This window comes from Oryzias melastigma, linkage group LG22, assembly GCF_002922805.2.
Source record: "Oryzias melastigma strain HK-1 linkage group LG22, ASM292280v2, whole genome shotgun sequence".
Classification (NCBI taxonomy): Eukaryota; Metazoa; Chordata; class Actinopteri; order Beloniformes; family Adrianichthyidae; genus Oryzias; species Oryzias melastigma.
Window position 1 is genome coordinate 6,844,787 of NC_050533.1, and position 17,027 is coordinate 6,861,813.

General features: G+C 34.8%; 1 long non-coding RNA gene across 1 annotated transcript; it reads right to left on the minus strand.

The window, feature by feature from the left end:
- Positions 1-6,651: 6,651 nt before the first annotated feature.
- LOC112147957 lies at positions 6,652-8,946 on the minus strand. Its single transcript, XR_002919556.2, has 2 exons — positions 8,736-8,946; positions 6,652-8,546 (listed from the first exon to the last, which is right to left on the minus strand). It is a non-coding gene; the product is annotated as an uncharacterized LOC112147957 (long non-coding RNA).
- Positions 8,947-17,027: the final 8,081 nt, after the last annotated feature.

The following is a 17,027-nucleotide window of genomic DNA, read 5'->3' on the forward strand; positions in this document are numbered from 1 at the left end:
AGCATAATGGCTTTTCTAGTTGCAAACCAAATAAAATCGGATTCAAGAGCAAGGTTACAGAGCAGCTGAAGTCATTTCTGCAGCAGTCAGCCATGGAAATCCAGTCATGACTAAAATTTGTTTTAAACAAACTGCACTTTACTGCAAGGACATTGATTTTTTTTTATTTAATTTTGCATGCTGACATGACTTGCGTCACGAATTAAAGGACTTTCAAATATTCATAAGAATAAAAATAATTTACATTCACTTGAAGAAATACAAATTATTAAACCAACATAGTATCAACATGATCCTCTTACTGGATGTAAAGCCAAGGTGGGAGGAGTGGATAGATGGTCTACAATCCACTGCAGCCTTGTAATAGCTAAGGCAAGAGTTGCTCCCACAAAAGTTTGCAAATTACAGTTGCTGTGGTTTCAACGCGACTCTGTGCATAAACAACAGCTAATCACCTGTCGCCGCAGAACGCCAGTCCAGTGCCCCACCGGAAGGTAAGCAGTGTTGCGGAGTTAAGGTGTCGTGTCCCAGTGCTTTGAGCTTTTCAGTTATTGTCTATGACAGGTAGATGCCCCTGGTTTTTCAGCATAACAGATTGCGCATGTTACCAAAAAAAAAAAAAATCTACAGCTATCTATAAACAATCCTCAATCGTTTTATTAATTTTAAATAATCAATAAATAAAAAATTCATGATTTAAAAACTCAAAAAAACTCCCCTTTGTACATTCCATCATCATCATCCACAAAAGCAAAACAAAGACTCACCTGAGCACAAGTGTCATCTCACCTTCACACTAATAGTATGTGTGACAGAATGAAAGGCTTTACATCTGTGGGTTCATATGATTGTGTGAACTACAGTCGTATAGTGTACATTTTAACTAGTTTAAAAGTGAAGACTATCTTAGCCAACAGGTATGTTTGTAATTATTGAGTGTGTGTAGACAGGCCCCACCCATTCCAGCTATTTATACCTGGTTGTTTTATGATGTTACTACCCTCTGTTACCATCTTCTTTTCTCTCTAAACTCCCCTGTGGTACATCTTTCTTTTGTGCGCCCCCTTTTCCACCCGGTCCAACAAAAAAGAAAAAAAAAAAAAGATATAAACATAATCAAAATAAATATTATTAAAGAGTCATGTACATGTCTTCTTAATCAGTAATTTAATACGTCTAAAACATGTTTGTCATTTTCTTTCTTCTCCTTTAAGTATTTTTAGCATTTTCAGGCCAACATTATAAATAAGAAATTGTTCTTAATGTTTTAACTGGTGAAAATAATTTCAGATAAAGTTTAGTATAAAATACAACAGGGGTTTATACTCAAACGCCTTTTGTGACAGTAAAATCTGCCCCACACTAGAGGCTCTCAGCTCGTATTCATTTGCTCAGCTATTGGACAGGACAAGTAAAAAATAAACTCAAAATGGTATGTTCCATTTTCATGATGTCCCTTGAGGTGGCTACACAAGCATCAAGGGAAGCTACAAAACTTAAGCCACTCCTCACTGTGACCCTCCATAGACACAGATTATTCAAAAACCCTCATGTAACTATAGCTTGAGATGATTACTTCTCAGATTTCAACTGTCGTGGGTTATCTTTAGAATGAAACTCCCACAATAAACGAGAGACCTCTGTAACACGGAAATATGGCAGTGTTAGTGTCATGGTTTGGGTTTCATCTGCTGCAGAAATATGCCGATTGCTTGAAGATTCACCAAAATGGAAGTCTGCATAATTACACAGTTCAATTTACTTTATTTGTATTGTTCCAGTTCTTCTCTTTACTTGAGTGGAAATAAACGAGAGTGGCGAGGCCCCACAGGGCCATGGCTCAATTTACCAGCTTTGGTAATAGACTATTTAGAACAAATCTTTTTAATGAACATAGTATAGGAGGCTGGAAATAATTGCTTTGCATATCAATGAATCAACACGGGCTCCCGAAACATTTTGCGACTCGGTTTGTCAGTGAGCATCCGTCTGGACTTATCTTTGATTAAGTTCAATAGCCGAGGTGTGGAAACATGTCTGGGAAGCCGCAGAGAACCCGGGTTAGGCCCTTGGTTATGCTGCTGAGGTGATTTAAATAACACTGTCTTTCACTCATTTTATTAATGCACTCTTCCCCCTCTCTTCTGGAGCCTCGGGGCATACAGCTACAGCAGCGGCTGAATGAAATTCTGTTTTTCAAAATGAGCTGCATACTCGAAAGCGATGGTAATCTTGGATGTAGAAATTGGAAAAGTCAGCACAGCAAATGTGTCTGCAGCTTTCCTGCAGACAAACATGTAATATTGATTTTCTTCCTTGAACAGGTCATATTTTATAGACTTGTTTTAAAGATTTGGATATTGCGCTTGAGAGCTCATCAGGTTTCCACGACATGACTTGTCTGGAAATTTAAATGAACGAGGACTGAAGCAAATCCCCTAATATTCATAAAAAAAAAATAATGTTAGATTACATGCGTTTCTAAAAACTTTAGTCAGCAGATATTTTCTACAGGACTTTAACAAGTATCCAAATACTTGAGATATTTGCAAGCTGTTCCTGAAAATTTAAATATTTGTGAAGTCCGAGATCGCCAATTCATGATCTTCAAAAATATTAAAAATTATACAAAAACAAACAGACCATGTTATGTTATCACTCTATTGTTGTATTATAAACAAACTATATAAAAATATAATCTAAACAAAGTACTGTTACTGGAAGTAAACAGATTTTCAAAGTATGTTAAATGTTCTCCTTATCAAAGTAAAGCTACTATTTTTTTAATAAAAATAATTAAATTTCAGTTTACTGAAATAAGTTCTGAAAACAACAAGTTTAAAATATGAACAACAATTTGAATAAAAATGATGATGAACACGAAATTAAGAATTTTGCACAAACCGCATGATCAATAATGATGATACGTTACAAGAGAAGAAAATCCTGAAATTCAAGACTAACTAAAATTAAAATTAACAAAAAGTACAAACTGATGCTGTAGGTCAACAAGACATCACAAGTTTTATTCATTTTAGCTCAGAAAAATATCATCTTTCAGCATGTTTGGCTTTCAAAGGTGATCTACATGAAGCACATCAGGATTTAATTTTTCTTTTGACTGTTTCAAATTTTCTTGAATAACTAGAAAAGTGCAGACTGATAGTTTCAGCAAAGAAATGACTTTGAAACATTCCTAAGCGGTTTCTCCTTCATGACAGAAAGTACAGAATGTAGACAGACAGCTGTAAAAGTTGAAAGGAATACTACAATATATATATTTCTGTGAAGCAAATCCTGTAATACTCACTTTGACGCAGACATTTTTTTTAGAAAGACCGTGAAATGAAAATAAACTGGAAACCTATGAGATCTGAGGAAAAATGTGACAAACTGATGTATGGACGGATGGACAGCATTGATAGACTGTGTATTTTATGGTTTAGAAATGTGCCGAGCTGAAATAGACATCTTATTGCTCCATGTTTTGATTTCACTTTATAATAAGATTCCTTAATAAGCTTTATATAAAAACATTAGTGTGTTTATAGGATGTTTACAAGACATTTATTAGCACAATCAGCTAAATAAGGTTTATTAACATACTTAGTACAATTCATTGACATCTAAAGCGAAACCATTGTCTACAAAGGCCACATTAATAAACTGCTTACAAGCTCAACAAATGAAGCATCTTTGTCAACATTACTGAGTGTTTTACAGCACCTCATCTAAAGTGTTACCTATCTTTGACCTCCAAGGTTCAGCCTCTCCAACTAAAAAAATATTCATGTATTCATGTTTATAAAATAAATTTAGAGTTTACAGTTAAAATGTCAAAATATGACAATTTCCCCCCTTTATTATAATTTTCATATTGCATTTTGAATTGAAAAATCCATGGTGACATTGCAAATTAAATCAATTGAGAATTATCATCACTTTGTTTTTTTTTTGCAAGTGTGGTTTTTATTTTAATTCTTGACCAATACAATTTTTGCAAGTAATAAATCTACGCACAAGCAGTAATATATATATTTCACGCTCCCTTATTTTTAAACAGTTTTTTGATCTCAGAAGTCGGACTTATGCCGTTTTAAATATTTGTTAGAACTAGGTCCCAATTTTCTGAAAGCCTTTTTTTCTTCCAACATTGAGTAACCTTTTTTCTCTTCAATAGAATCTGTCCGTTAAGCTACTTAACACTGATCTATGACTCATTCAGGCTTGTATGATAAACTGTTTTGTCTGCCAGACTGAAAAGATGATAACATCTAGAGAAATATTTCAAGGACCCTTCAGAAAGCATGTAGGTTTATTGCAATTGGAGCTTTTCAAAAAGAAGAAAAAAAAAAAAAAATATCCAAATATAAAGGTGCCAACATTTTTGTTCTGAACATTCCTGTGAGGAGTCCAATTAATGGTAAAAGACAAGTGGCGTATACTTGCATAGCCTTTTACTTGGAAGACCCCAAAGCGCTTTACAGCCATCCATTCATTCTTCTTGATTTGACATTTTTTGCTCTTGCGACTAACGCCTAGTTCACACTAGACGCAGAAGAACACCAGGCGCAAAGCGCCGCAGTACCCCGCGGAAGGCTCGCGTCGTGCAGCGGATCGTTACGCCGCCTGGTCTATATTGTGAGCGAGCCGCAAGCGATCCACGTCGATTCTGGCAGGAAGTTACATCAAGTTAGGTGAGGAAAATCCAGTTTATTTTCAAAATATAACCACTTTTTCCACAAGAAAACACCGCGATTGACAAATGCGATCATGTTTTTGTACCTAAACAGACTTAAGAGACACACAGACACAAACAAAACAGACAGATGCACACACAGACAAACGGAGTGGGCTGACTAAAGCGGGGCGGGGTTTTTGGTGTAAAAGGACAATAAGAGAGGTAAAGGGCAGTTTTTGCAATATCTTATGGAACTTCGGTCATAATTCCTAAATCTATAAGGCTTAACAAAAAATGATGATTAAAATAAAATAACGAAAACATTTTGAAACAACCGATGAGGAAACCAAGAGGGATGAGGAAGATGAAGGTGTGTCAGGGTGAAGTGAAGAAGCAGAAAGGTGCTGCCTGATTGTGTGTGCTCTCGAGAGCATCCAACTGCTTCGAATTAGATGGAACGCTGCTGCGACAGCTGAGGAATTTTATGAAGAGTCTTTATGTCTTCTGCCTTAAGCTGCCCCGATCAGCATAATCCCTGTCCAAACAACAGATAATGAATCTTTCATTTAGCATTGGGTTAGACAGAGGAAAGCCTGATGCCGGTGAAGGGAGGGGAACTACACAAATTATTGGATTTAGATTAGGAGAGGCCTGTTTTAATGGGTTTGAAGTAATACCAAAACGTTAATGAAAAGTTGCCCCAAAGGCTGGTGCAGCAGAGGCAGGACGCACAGATGTGAGTCTGGATGCTAATGTTTCTCTGGTTCATGGGTTGTTGTTTTTTTAAGAGTTAGTTAAAGTTCTTTCTGAATTATGACAAACTCTTGACTTTTTTTGAAAAAGTTTTTCAGATGTTCATAGTGCAACCATAAGGGAACACAAACCAGTGCTTTCATATGCCTGTCCCGAATCCGGGTAAATGTAGATAGTAGGGCCGAGTTGATAAAATCCTTTGATTTGAATCGATTTAAGATTAACAGATCAATAATCGATTCATAAAAATATAGCTCGATTTAGCACATAAAGCTAAAGTCTGTTAGCTTGATGCTAAAATTTAATGGAATTCCCCATAGGACAGCTAATGCTAACGCTCGGTCAAACTAAACCTACATTGTTGATTAAATGAACATCTTTATAAACTCAAACATGAATTTTCCAAACTATTTTAAGGAAATATTTTTTAAAATAACAATTTGTGGTCTAAAGCATCGTTTTTGTTTTGCCAATTCTTTCTTTTGGGAAAGGAAAAAAAAAAGTGTATTTCTATAGTGCAATCGCCACCTGGTAGCCAAACTGAAACACCCTCCAGAAGAGGCAGAACAATGTTTACAATGTTAATAATCTGAACATTTTTGTTAGAGCTTTTCTTTAAAAAAAAAAAAGTGAATTAAATCGATCCAGGCTTTTGTGAATCAAATCGTTTCAGGAACTTAGAAATTCCCAGCCCAAGTAGAAAATTGTGTTAGGAAGGGAATCCAATGCAAAATCAAAGACAAATCAACACATACAAAACTTCCACATGGGATCAGTCAAGGCCCACATCAACATCAACCAACACTGGTACTGTTGATGCTGAAAACTTAATGAAAAACTGATGAAAATTAAATGTCTATAGGTCAAAGAAGCGAAGGTGTGTTTGTAAAGAGAAAAGGAAAGGCGGGACTGTAGGATTTATGATCGAAACCTGATCCAACTTTGACAGAGAAAACTACAGAGTTGACCGATGATGAAAAGAAGAAAGGTGGCCGTTTTGTATTTTCAAGAAACAGACAGAAAGAGAGAAACTCTCATAGAAGGGGAGGAACTTCAAGCTGTTTTATGATGTGTGGATGGAAAAGCACTCATCCTGAAGGAGGAGCTTGCTAAGTATCCTAAAACTTGACAGAAGAGCTGGACCAGGAGCAGATGTGTGGCGTGTTTTGGTAAATCGCCTCATAAGAGAAAGAAATAACAGAATTTGAACAAAGAAATATAAATTATTTTAACACTTTATTTCAAAACTGTGACTTTTGTCACATTTTGGTGCCAACTGCACCAATGGGATGATGTCCTTTAGAAAAAAAACACAAACTTATAGAAATGGTGCGTTCATGTGCTGTTAGAATGATTGGAAAAATGCCTGACTTAATAGTAACCACAAATCTTTAAGAAAAAAAAACTTTCTAGACGGTGGTCAGTGTTTCTATATTGGACCATCTATGGGGAGACATTTGAAATACAGAGAAAATAAAGCAATAATTAGGATTCTAGTTTTGATGAAATAGTTTAACGAGCTGGACGTAGTTTGCCCACATCTGGTTTAGAGATCGAGAAATAGACGGGAAATGAAGATGTTGAGGTTTTCTTTAGAAAAGACGGAGATGGATAGAATTAGGAAATAGTGCATTGTTGCTTCATTTGATGGGAGTTTCCAGCCAAACTGTAGTGGAGCAAGTTAAAAAATAGATCTTATTTTGAACCACAAACACTTGAAAAGACTATAGTCGATGCGTTATCTTCAAAAGCAACCACATCATGCTCGTACCACAACAGCTTTATAAAACTCTCCTGAACTGCCATGTTTTAAAATAATTTAAAAACACATGCGCATATCTTTACTGTATTATATGACTTTTTTATAATAAAAAAAAAAAATTACCAAAAGTATTCACTCACCTGCCTTGACTCATAAACTGGAGTATCAACCCATTCTTAACCAATAGAGTTCAGTTTGATGTGGGGCCACCTTTTGCAGCCATTCCAACTTCAACTCTTCTGGAAACCACAAGGAGTGTGTTTGTTCTGGACCATTTTTCCAAAAACGCTTTGGTCAGGTTGGTGGAGAAGATCTGGCTCTCAGTCTCAACTCTAATTCATCCCAAAGGTGATCTATGGGGTTCAGGTCAGTCTAGTTCATCCACACCAGAAGACTCTGTCCTCCATGTCTTTATGAGCCTTGCTTTGATCTCATGTTGGAAAGGGAAGAGGCCACTCCAAACTGTTCCCTCAAGAACAGGGAATTGTCCGAAATGTGTTGGTATCTTGAAGCATTCAGGACTTTACGACTGGATTTGTTGCACAGGTGACATCATATGACAGTTCCACGCCAGAATTAACTGAAAACGGAACATTCTTTCACAAATGTTTGTTTTAAAAAAAAAAAAAAAAAAACCTAGCTGTGTGTAACACCCATCGCATGTAGTTATTTATTATTCTTCATTTATTGGTGACAATACTATGGGTGGGGTCCTGGGTATTTCTATTTAAACTTTAATATGGGGATACAAGTTACTGTTGAAGTTCCAAATTATTAATGATTTTAGACTTATTTTAGGTTAATAATGTTGGCGGTGTCTCCACTTAGCAGGAAAACAAAAGGGTTAATTTAATTGAAAATTCCTACTAAGAGTAATTCGTTTTGTGGACAACTGAATTTTTGCAAAATAAAATAGTACAGTGTTGATTAAGATAAATAAAACTTTAGCATAAGTAATAAAATATGATTCAGCTAAATTTCACAATTTAATTACATTGGTATATCCAAATTCTATTTTTTTTTTCCTGATCGCATTAATTTTGTTGCAGGCCTGAATCGTTGCTTGTGATCGTTGTGGCCTAAAAAAAAAATGGCCCTTTCACTTGCAGAGCAAGCAAATCAAATAAAGCACGTGCAGGTACTCACGAATCCTTCAACTTAGTGGATGGAGAGCAGTAGATGTTACAGAGGCCCCTCGTGTGGTTAGCAGGTCAGCAGAGCTGGGCGCACGAGGCAAGAACTGGAGTCGGCGCGGGAGGACAACCCCTCTTCTGGATAGCAGCCAGAATCTCTTTGAAGTACTTCAAAGTTCACCAACAGGGTCCAAAGAGACTGGATTCCTCTGGTCCACTGTATAAAAGTGTATTTTAGTCTCCCAAAAAGATTCCAAGTCTTACATATTTAACATATGAAAGAAAGCTTGTTCCAAAAATTAGCTTCATTGCTAGCGCGCTAATGCTATGCACAATTAGCATACATTTTCTGTCTCAAATGCATGGTTTACACACATCGTAGCAAGCTCAGACATATAATACTCACATGTGCCGTGTTTCCACAAACAAAGCAAGTAGATTCAGCATCAACTTCTTTTAGTTTGAAGCAAAGCTGGTCACCGTTGATCGCTTCCGACTAATTCACTCGTCTCTGTTCTGCCTGTATGTGAGACCTGAGGCTTGCGAAGCACACACCTTCTCGCTTCTGATTGGACAGAGCAATCACTTCATCCAATAAGCATCCAGAACCGAAAGATTGACATTAACATGTTAGGTTAAAAAAAATAATAGATGCGCAATCAGATTGCAATTCAAACAAACTTGATAATGAAACAAGAATATATTGAAAATAAAATTAAACAGTTTAAATACTGTTCACAAATGTTTTCCACCTTATCTTTTGAAAATTAAGTTATTTACAAATATTGCAAACTTTACATTTTAATGAACAAATCATTATTTAACCATTTAGGATGATTTTTAACAATAATGTCTGTTTACTAATGCTCACCTTTCAAAATGAGGGGTTACTTTTGATTAATTGTTTTACAATGCTTAGTCTGAAAGTTAATTTTTAGACAAGTGTACTTGATTCTATACACCTGTGGCCAGGCCAAGTGATTAGGACACCTGATTCTGATCATTTGGACGGGTGAGTCAATACTTTTGGTTATATAGTGCGTCCTCACCAACCAATAAGGCAAATGTTTGTGACCCATATCAACACAAATGTTAACATTCAAGTCACGCATTCTCTGATAAAAGTGAGGTTTGACCTTGGATTGCTTGAAAGTTGAAGGTTTAAGGAAGACTGGCAGCTGCCAGAAGTGTTTCCCACTAGTAAACAGTCTTTGTTACAAAATGATCGACATCAAATAATTTGAAAATGGCTTTTCTATCCGCTCTAGATTAATGGGGAATAGCAGCAGCTGCTTGTGATTTCTGTCCAGCATCGTGTTAACAAATACCTATATGGTACTTAGAGGCAAACTGTCAGAACTAATAGAAGTGCTGACACCAGCTGATGATGAATTATTAAAGGGGATTTAGATAACAACAGCTTTTAGCTTCCTAATTTTGAAGCCAACAGGGTTTCTTTAGTTTTTGCAAAGTCACTGCTGCTGCATTTTAGCTCAGCAAGCCCAAATTTTAAATCTATCTATTCTACATTAGGATGGCTTCATCAGAGATTTTTCAAAAATCTTGAAGGACATTTTCCATTTCAGGAACGACACTTCAGAACATTCAGTTCAGTCGCTGCTTCTCTGCTTCTTGTACAAAGGTTTTCCTAATCTCATTGAATACATATTTCTTCAAACCTGATTAAAAATAAGCACAAGTTTGCCTTATTTTGTGTGGATGCTTTATAAGCATTAACACTATAGGGATCCTGTTTCTCTTTATTATTATTAATACCTATTTATCCTTCCATATGTTTTTTGCTTAGCAAAAACTCAATCATACTTTCAGCAATTTCTGCAATGGTATCATGGATTGGTATCAAAACATTCAGCTCAATAAGGACATTCCTGCTTGTACTTTTGATATTCTTACATTTTACGTTTTTTAAGATTTTACACAATTTGTTTTTCATGTAATTCTTCAAATATTTGTGCTCTTTCAGCAAATTATGCAAGTTTGGTATCAAAACGTCCAGCATGTTAAGCACATTAATGCGACTGACGTTTTAAGGCTAATTTTGAGTTTAGTTAATATTTTAGAAGCATGCTAACTAATGGTTTTTGCTCCATACTAATATTTTTGCCTAATTTAGCATCTACTGATATTTTTGCAATATTCTTGAGTTCAGCTAATATTTTAGCACCATGATAACTTTTTTGCCTAATTTAGCATCTACTGATATTGTTGCAATATTCTTGAGTTCAGCTAATATTTGAGCACCATGCTAAACTTTTCGGCTAATTTAGCATCTACTGAGGTTTTTGATCTATTCCTAAATTTAACTAATATTTTAGTGACGTGTTAGCTGTCTTGGCTAATTTAGCATCTGCTGAGGATTTTTTTTTTATTTTTTTTTTTGGCTATTCTTGAGTTTAGCTAATATTTTAGCACCATACTAATATTTTTGCACAATTTACCATCTACTTAGATTTTTGTGCTATTCTTGAATTCGGCTAATATTTTAGCACCATGCTAACTTTTTGGACTAATTTAGCATCTACAGAGACTTTTGTGCTATTCTTGAGTTTAGCTAAAATTTTAGCAACATGCTAACGCTTTTGGCTAATTTGGCATCTACTGACTTTTTTTTGGCTATTCTTAAGTGTACTTTATATTTTAGCACCATGCTAACATCTTTGGCAAATTAATTATCTACTGAGGTTTTTGGGCTATTCCTAAATTTAGCTAATATTTTAGTGACATGTTAGCTTTTTTGGCTAATTTAGCATCTTCTGAGGGTTTTTTGTTTGTTTGTTGTTGTTGTTGTTGTTTTTGTTTGTTTGTTTTTTTTTTGGTTATTCTTGAGTTTAGATAATATTTTATCACCATGCTAATGTTTTTGGCTAATGTAGAATATACTGAGGTTTTTTGGGCTATTCCTAAATTTAGCTCAAATTTTAGTGATGTGTTAGCTTGTTTGGCTAATTCTGCATCTACTGAGAATTTGGGGGGTATTCTTGTGTTCAGCTAATATTTTAGCACCTTGCCAACGTTTTTGGCTAATTTAGCATCTACTGAGGTTTTTGGGCTATTCTTGAGTTTAGCTTATATTTTAGCACCATGCTAACGTTTTGGGCTAATTTGGCATCTGATTAGATTTTTTTGGACTAATTCTGAGTTAAGCTAGCATTTTAGTGATGTGTTAGCTTTTTTGGCTAATTTGACATCTACTGAGGTTTTTCAGGCTAAGTCTGAATTAAACTAACATTTTAGTAACGAGTTACCTATTTTGGCTAAGGTAGCATCTACTGAGGTTTTTTAGAATAATTTGGAGTCAAGCTAATATTTTACCAATGTTGCATTTTTTTCATTAAATTCTTCAAACTGTGCACTTTCTGTAAATTATGCAAGTTTTGTATCAAAACGTTCAAGACGTTCATGACCTTATTCAGCAATTAAAATAAATGCCTTTAGCATCTTCAGCAACCACATTCAGCAAAAAGCGTTCACACTAGCATTATCGCAGGTAATGCAACTTTTCTAGTCTTAATTGCTTCACATCTGCAGGTTTTTATTATTAATAAGCAAAGTTATGGCAAAGTCAGAAGCTACAGAGGGAATTCCAGCAGGCTGGAAATAATTTATTCATGCAAAGAGAATCAAACAGAAAACAGAGAAGAGCAATAAAAAAACAACACACACTTGTCATGCCATATTTTTATTTTTACTACCAGATGAGCTGCTTTAAATGTGATTGCATTGTCAGTACAGACCGCTGTAGGAAAGGATTTAAAAACATGAGAACACGGTTGACTCACCCCTTCAATTTCCCACACTTGCATTGGTGTTCTTATTTTGAAATCAGTCAACCTTGGTCTCTGAAGACCAGTTTACATGCACTCTTTGCCACTCTTTTAGGCAGAGCAGTGCCGCTTAATCAGCCTTGGCATTAAAATGAAGAAGCACGCGTGTTGCATGCATATTTGAAGGAGTTTATTTTGACGCTCCCTCCTTTCCATTAGACTAAGTGATGCAATGTAGAAGTGGGAGACATTAAAGGGTGAGAGGAGCAGAGAGGAAAAGAAAGGCTGGATTGGCAGATAAGAGCAAAATGTGAGACAGACAGAGATGCAGACTGTGATAAGAGCAGACATGAACAAGGCTCTCTGTGGCCTCGGTCTCCACGGTGAACAAAACCCAGACTCACTGTACCTCCAACAAACAAGAGGAGAGGAAAACCATCCTGTACTGCTCACTTATTAATGTTAGATGTCATTTTCTTAAAGCAGATTCAGAAAAAACAATGTTAATTACTGCAAATTTCTTACCATTAAAATAAGAACTTAACTAAGAGTAAAAAGAAATATATAGAAATATGCATACTATGAGGGTTTTATTTGTTTAATATAAATTTGATGTTTTTATTTGTTAATATTAGTTCCATACTTAAAAAAATGTGTGATCATGTGGATGTTCTCTGAAAAAAGGGAAACTTTGGACCAGTTAGCAAAAATTCTATAGTTTGTTATATTTGAATTTTTTTGTTTTTATTAAATTAAAATGTTGGGTTGATGATTTACTCAAATAAAAAAAATGCATTTTGAAAATATTTTTAAATATAACAAATTACAGAGCTTTTTTAATTGATAGAATGTTTCACTTTTTACAGTTTACGGACGTGATAAAAAGTTAAAGTCAGAAATCTTTTATCAAGGAAAAAAGCAAGAAAACTGAATTGTTGAATTCCAAATAAAAAAAAAGAGGTATTAAATGTGTAATGTAAACAGGTGGTCCCCAACATCCAGCTAAGGACCAATATTGACCAGTAGGATAGTCGGTACCAGGCTAGAGAAAAAAATCACAGCTGTTTTATGTATTATCTGATTCTGAAGGAAGTTTTATTTTGAAAAACTACTGGATTCACTACACCACATCCATCTCATTCCTGTCAAAGGGGCTCAATCAAAATGTTGAAAATCTCTCTGCTTCTTTCGTTTAGTGGCAGCACCAAAAATTAAAACCCCCCAGCAAAGTCAAACAAAAAGAAAAACACTATTTGTAAACTTTCTTTTGGCAGAAAAAAGCCAGTGAGGAAACAGAAGAAGAGTCTTCAACTTCAAAATAAAAGAAAGCTGCATGTAACAAGCAAAAAATCAAGTCTTTGCTCCAAATATGGATTTATTGTATGAGTTGTTCCAACAATTCATAATAATAATGTATAATATTATATATATGTTTGTCTTTATATTTAGAAAATACTGACTCTAATTTTACATTTCATCTGAAAGTCTGAAGTCAGTATCTGATTTTTTTTGCTTCTACTTTGACAGTTTGGGTTTAGGAAAAAACGTTTTAATGGTTTCTAGAGTACAAATAAAGTTTAAAGCATCTGGAGATATTTTACAGGATAAGGATCATTTTTCTCTCAAAAGTTAAAGGAAAACTGGAAGCTAAAAAGAACAAGTAAAAAAATAAACAAATAAGCACCCGACTTCAGCGTTATTCAGGTTGAAAAATATTTTTTAACATTAAACCAGTTCTTGGTCTGAAAAAGCTAGAAACCACTGATGTAAATTACTTTTTTTTTTTAGGTAAATCCAGGAAAAAACTGACAATTTTTTTAAGAGTGTAATTAATAATTGGGGCTATTTGCCTTTTTTGCAGAGCTAAATTGTGTAACTTAGAAATGTGAGCAGAGTTTTACTGTTAAAATATAAAAATACACCTTTTGAATTTTTAGAAATGTAAACATAAATCATAAACTACATTTGTTATCATTTTTTTTTTGCTTGAATGTTTTAGGTTTAATAATAGAAAATAAAGAAAAAATGGAGAGAACATGACGTAAAAATGCCTTAAAGTATAAGATAATTAACGAATATGGAGATATTTTAACTATCACAACACCAAAAGATAATCTCACTCATTGAGCGCCTTGCTGTGCGAACGGAAAACATCAGCTCCCTATTAATTGTCCCTCCTGTGTTAATTACATGTTTTTTATTATTATTATAACCCCCAGATTAAACAGGATCGTATTACACTTTTTTCTAGAGCTGGTTGTCGATTTACCTGTTAGGAGCTGCATACAGTCACAGTTTGGTGCTGTGTTGAGGCCGCCTGGAAAATGTGGCAAAGCTGTCAGCTTCAATTAGATTCAGGCTTCCTGGATCAGAGGACAGCAGCTGCTCGGAGGGGGAACCAGAGGATGCAGGGGGTCAAACTCCTCCAGCCATTCATACACATACATAGAAGTTTAGCAGCCAAACCTGCACAAATATAAGTTTGTTGTTGTGGTAGCGATCTCTTCATGCATGTTTCTTTAGATGCGGATTTTGGCTGAATTTGCTCCAGTCAGTCTTTAAAAAAACCACCAGGACATAAACCAAAACGTTCTTACATTTGAATGGCTGCTGCTACCACAAAGAAAGGAAGAAATGGATGAGAAATGTGCTTAAATGACACTATTAAACCGATTTTGTTAAAGCTTTAAAAAATACACAAAAAAATAGAAAAATGTTGACTGAATCGACTTCATTTCATTGGAACCTTTTCTTTTGGCGACATCCCAGCCTTGTTTTGTCCATCTCTATTTATGTCAATGGTCAACCAATTAAAGGGTAACAAAACCCTAAATCAAATTTTTTTACCTCTATAAATGGTGTTTAAAGGTGCTGTCTGTTGGTCATTGCCAAATTTTCACCAAATTAAAATAAACTTGTTTAATTCTTGAAAATGTAGTTAAAAACCGTCTGTGTGCTGTCCCCTACAGGCTGACTTGATGTATTACAGTTGAATTTCGTCATTGGTCAAACCATTCAAGTCCCACAACATGATCTGCAGCTCCAGTAATGATAACAGTCCACACCCCTAGCCCCACCCCTCTGACTGGATTCTCAAATGTCAGCTGTGGGTGGAGTCAGCCTCCAGTTTCCCTGTTTGGTTACCCTTTAAATGATTTTTTTTTATAAAGGTGGCTTTATTAACAAATGTTGCACATATGGACCATCAGACAATACATGACCTTCTATTGACTAAAACTACAGGAAATAAATAAATAAATCAAGACTAGAAACATTTGTTTTCCAAAGCTTCAAATGAGGCCAAGCGTTATTTTAAGAACGTTTCTGTAAGTATTATCTCTTTATGTCAAGATACAAAAGATTTTTTGAACATATTTACATTTGTGTTTACAATATCTAGCCGTGATTGGAAGTAAATTCACCATATAATCGTTCTCAGTGTTAAATTTTCCATAAATAAAATATCCAAAAATAACTCTTCACACGGATGGGTTGCAGAGTTAAGGGATCACTTAGAGTGTGATGACACAGGAGGGCCTGCATGCTGCAGGCGCAGACATAAGCTTTAGATGTGACCCATTGATGAACACGGACAGCCGTTCAAGGTGCCTGATGATAGTTTTTTTTTTTTTTGCTAAAGTAAAAGCACCAATCAAAAAAATTGGGGAGCAACAATCAGATTTAGTCAATTTCCTCCATATTAATTCAAACACAGATATAAATGTCAATTAAATTAAAATATAATTGACAGGGGTGTCGAACTCAATCACACATAGGGCCAAAATCCAAAATACATCTTAGGTCGCAGGTCGAACAGGATAAACATTTATTGAACACTCTAAAAGTACATTTTTAAAACTTCAAAACTGTAACTTTGTGACATAATTATGAACTTGATATATAGTATTATCTGTGATAATACTAGTGGGATTGCTATAAGCCAAATTTGGCCACTGAAGATGCTAGTGCTGATAGCTGAGGATGCTAAAAACACTGAAGCTAATAGCTGAAATAGCTGAAGTTGATAGCCAGCTAAAATATCAGCTAAAAACCAAATTAGCCAAAAAAAAACGTAAAAAAATGAAGGTTAGCCAAAACAGCTAACATATAGCTAAAAAAATAGCTAATCTTCAAAATATTCTAAAAATCTGAAAAAAGCCTAAATTAGCCAAAACCGCTAGCATGTTGCTGAGATATTAGCTAAACTCCAAAATAGCCTAAAAAATCTTAGTAAATGCCAAAATAGTCTAAAAGCTAGCAGAATGCCAAATTATTTTAAACTTTAAAACCGTAAAGTTTTAACATAATTATGAACTAGATATATAGCATTACCTGGAATAATGCTAGTGTGAATGCTGGAAGCTGAATTTGACCACTGAAGATGCTAGTGCTGACAGCTGAAGATGCTAAAAACACTGAAGCTAATAGCTGAAATCGCTGAAGTTGATTGCCAGCTAAAATATCAGCTAAATGCCAAATTAGCCAAAAAAAAAACAAAAATAAAAAAATAAAAAACATAGGTTAGCCAAAACAGCTAGCATGTAGCTAAAAAAATAGCTAAACTCCAAAATAGCCTAAAAAATCTTAGTAAATGCCGAAATAGCCCAAAAGAATGCCAAATTTTAAATCTTTAAAACCATAACTTTTTAAAATAATTATGAATAATAAAAAGGAATGAAAATTATTCCAGAATAAATCAACTTAAACCTTAAATAACTTTCAATATTTTACTCTCCATAAAAATATATTTTGTCAAAATTAAACAAGTTAGAAATGAGTGCAAGATAACATCGGTTCAATAATAACAATAGAATAAAATGATCTGAAGGGCCGGATAGAATTACCCAGTGGGCCGGATCCGGCCCCTGGGCCTTGACTTTGACACATTTGCTGTAATAGATTACTTTTGTGAT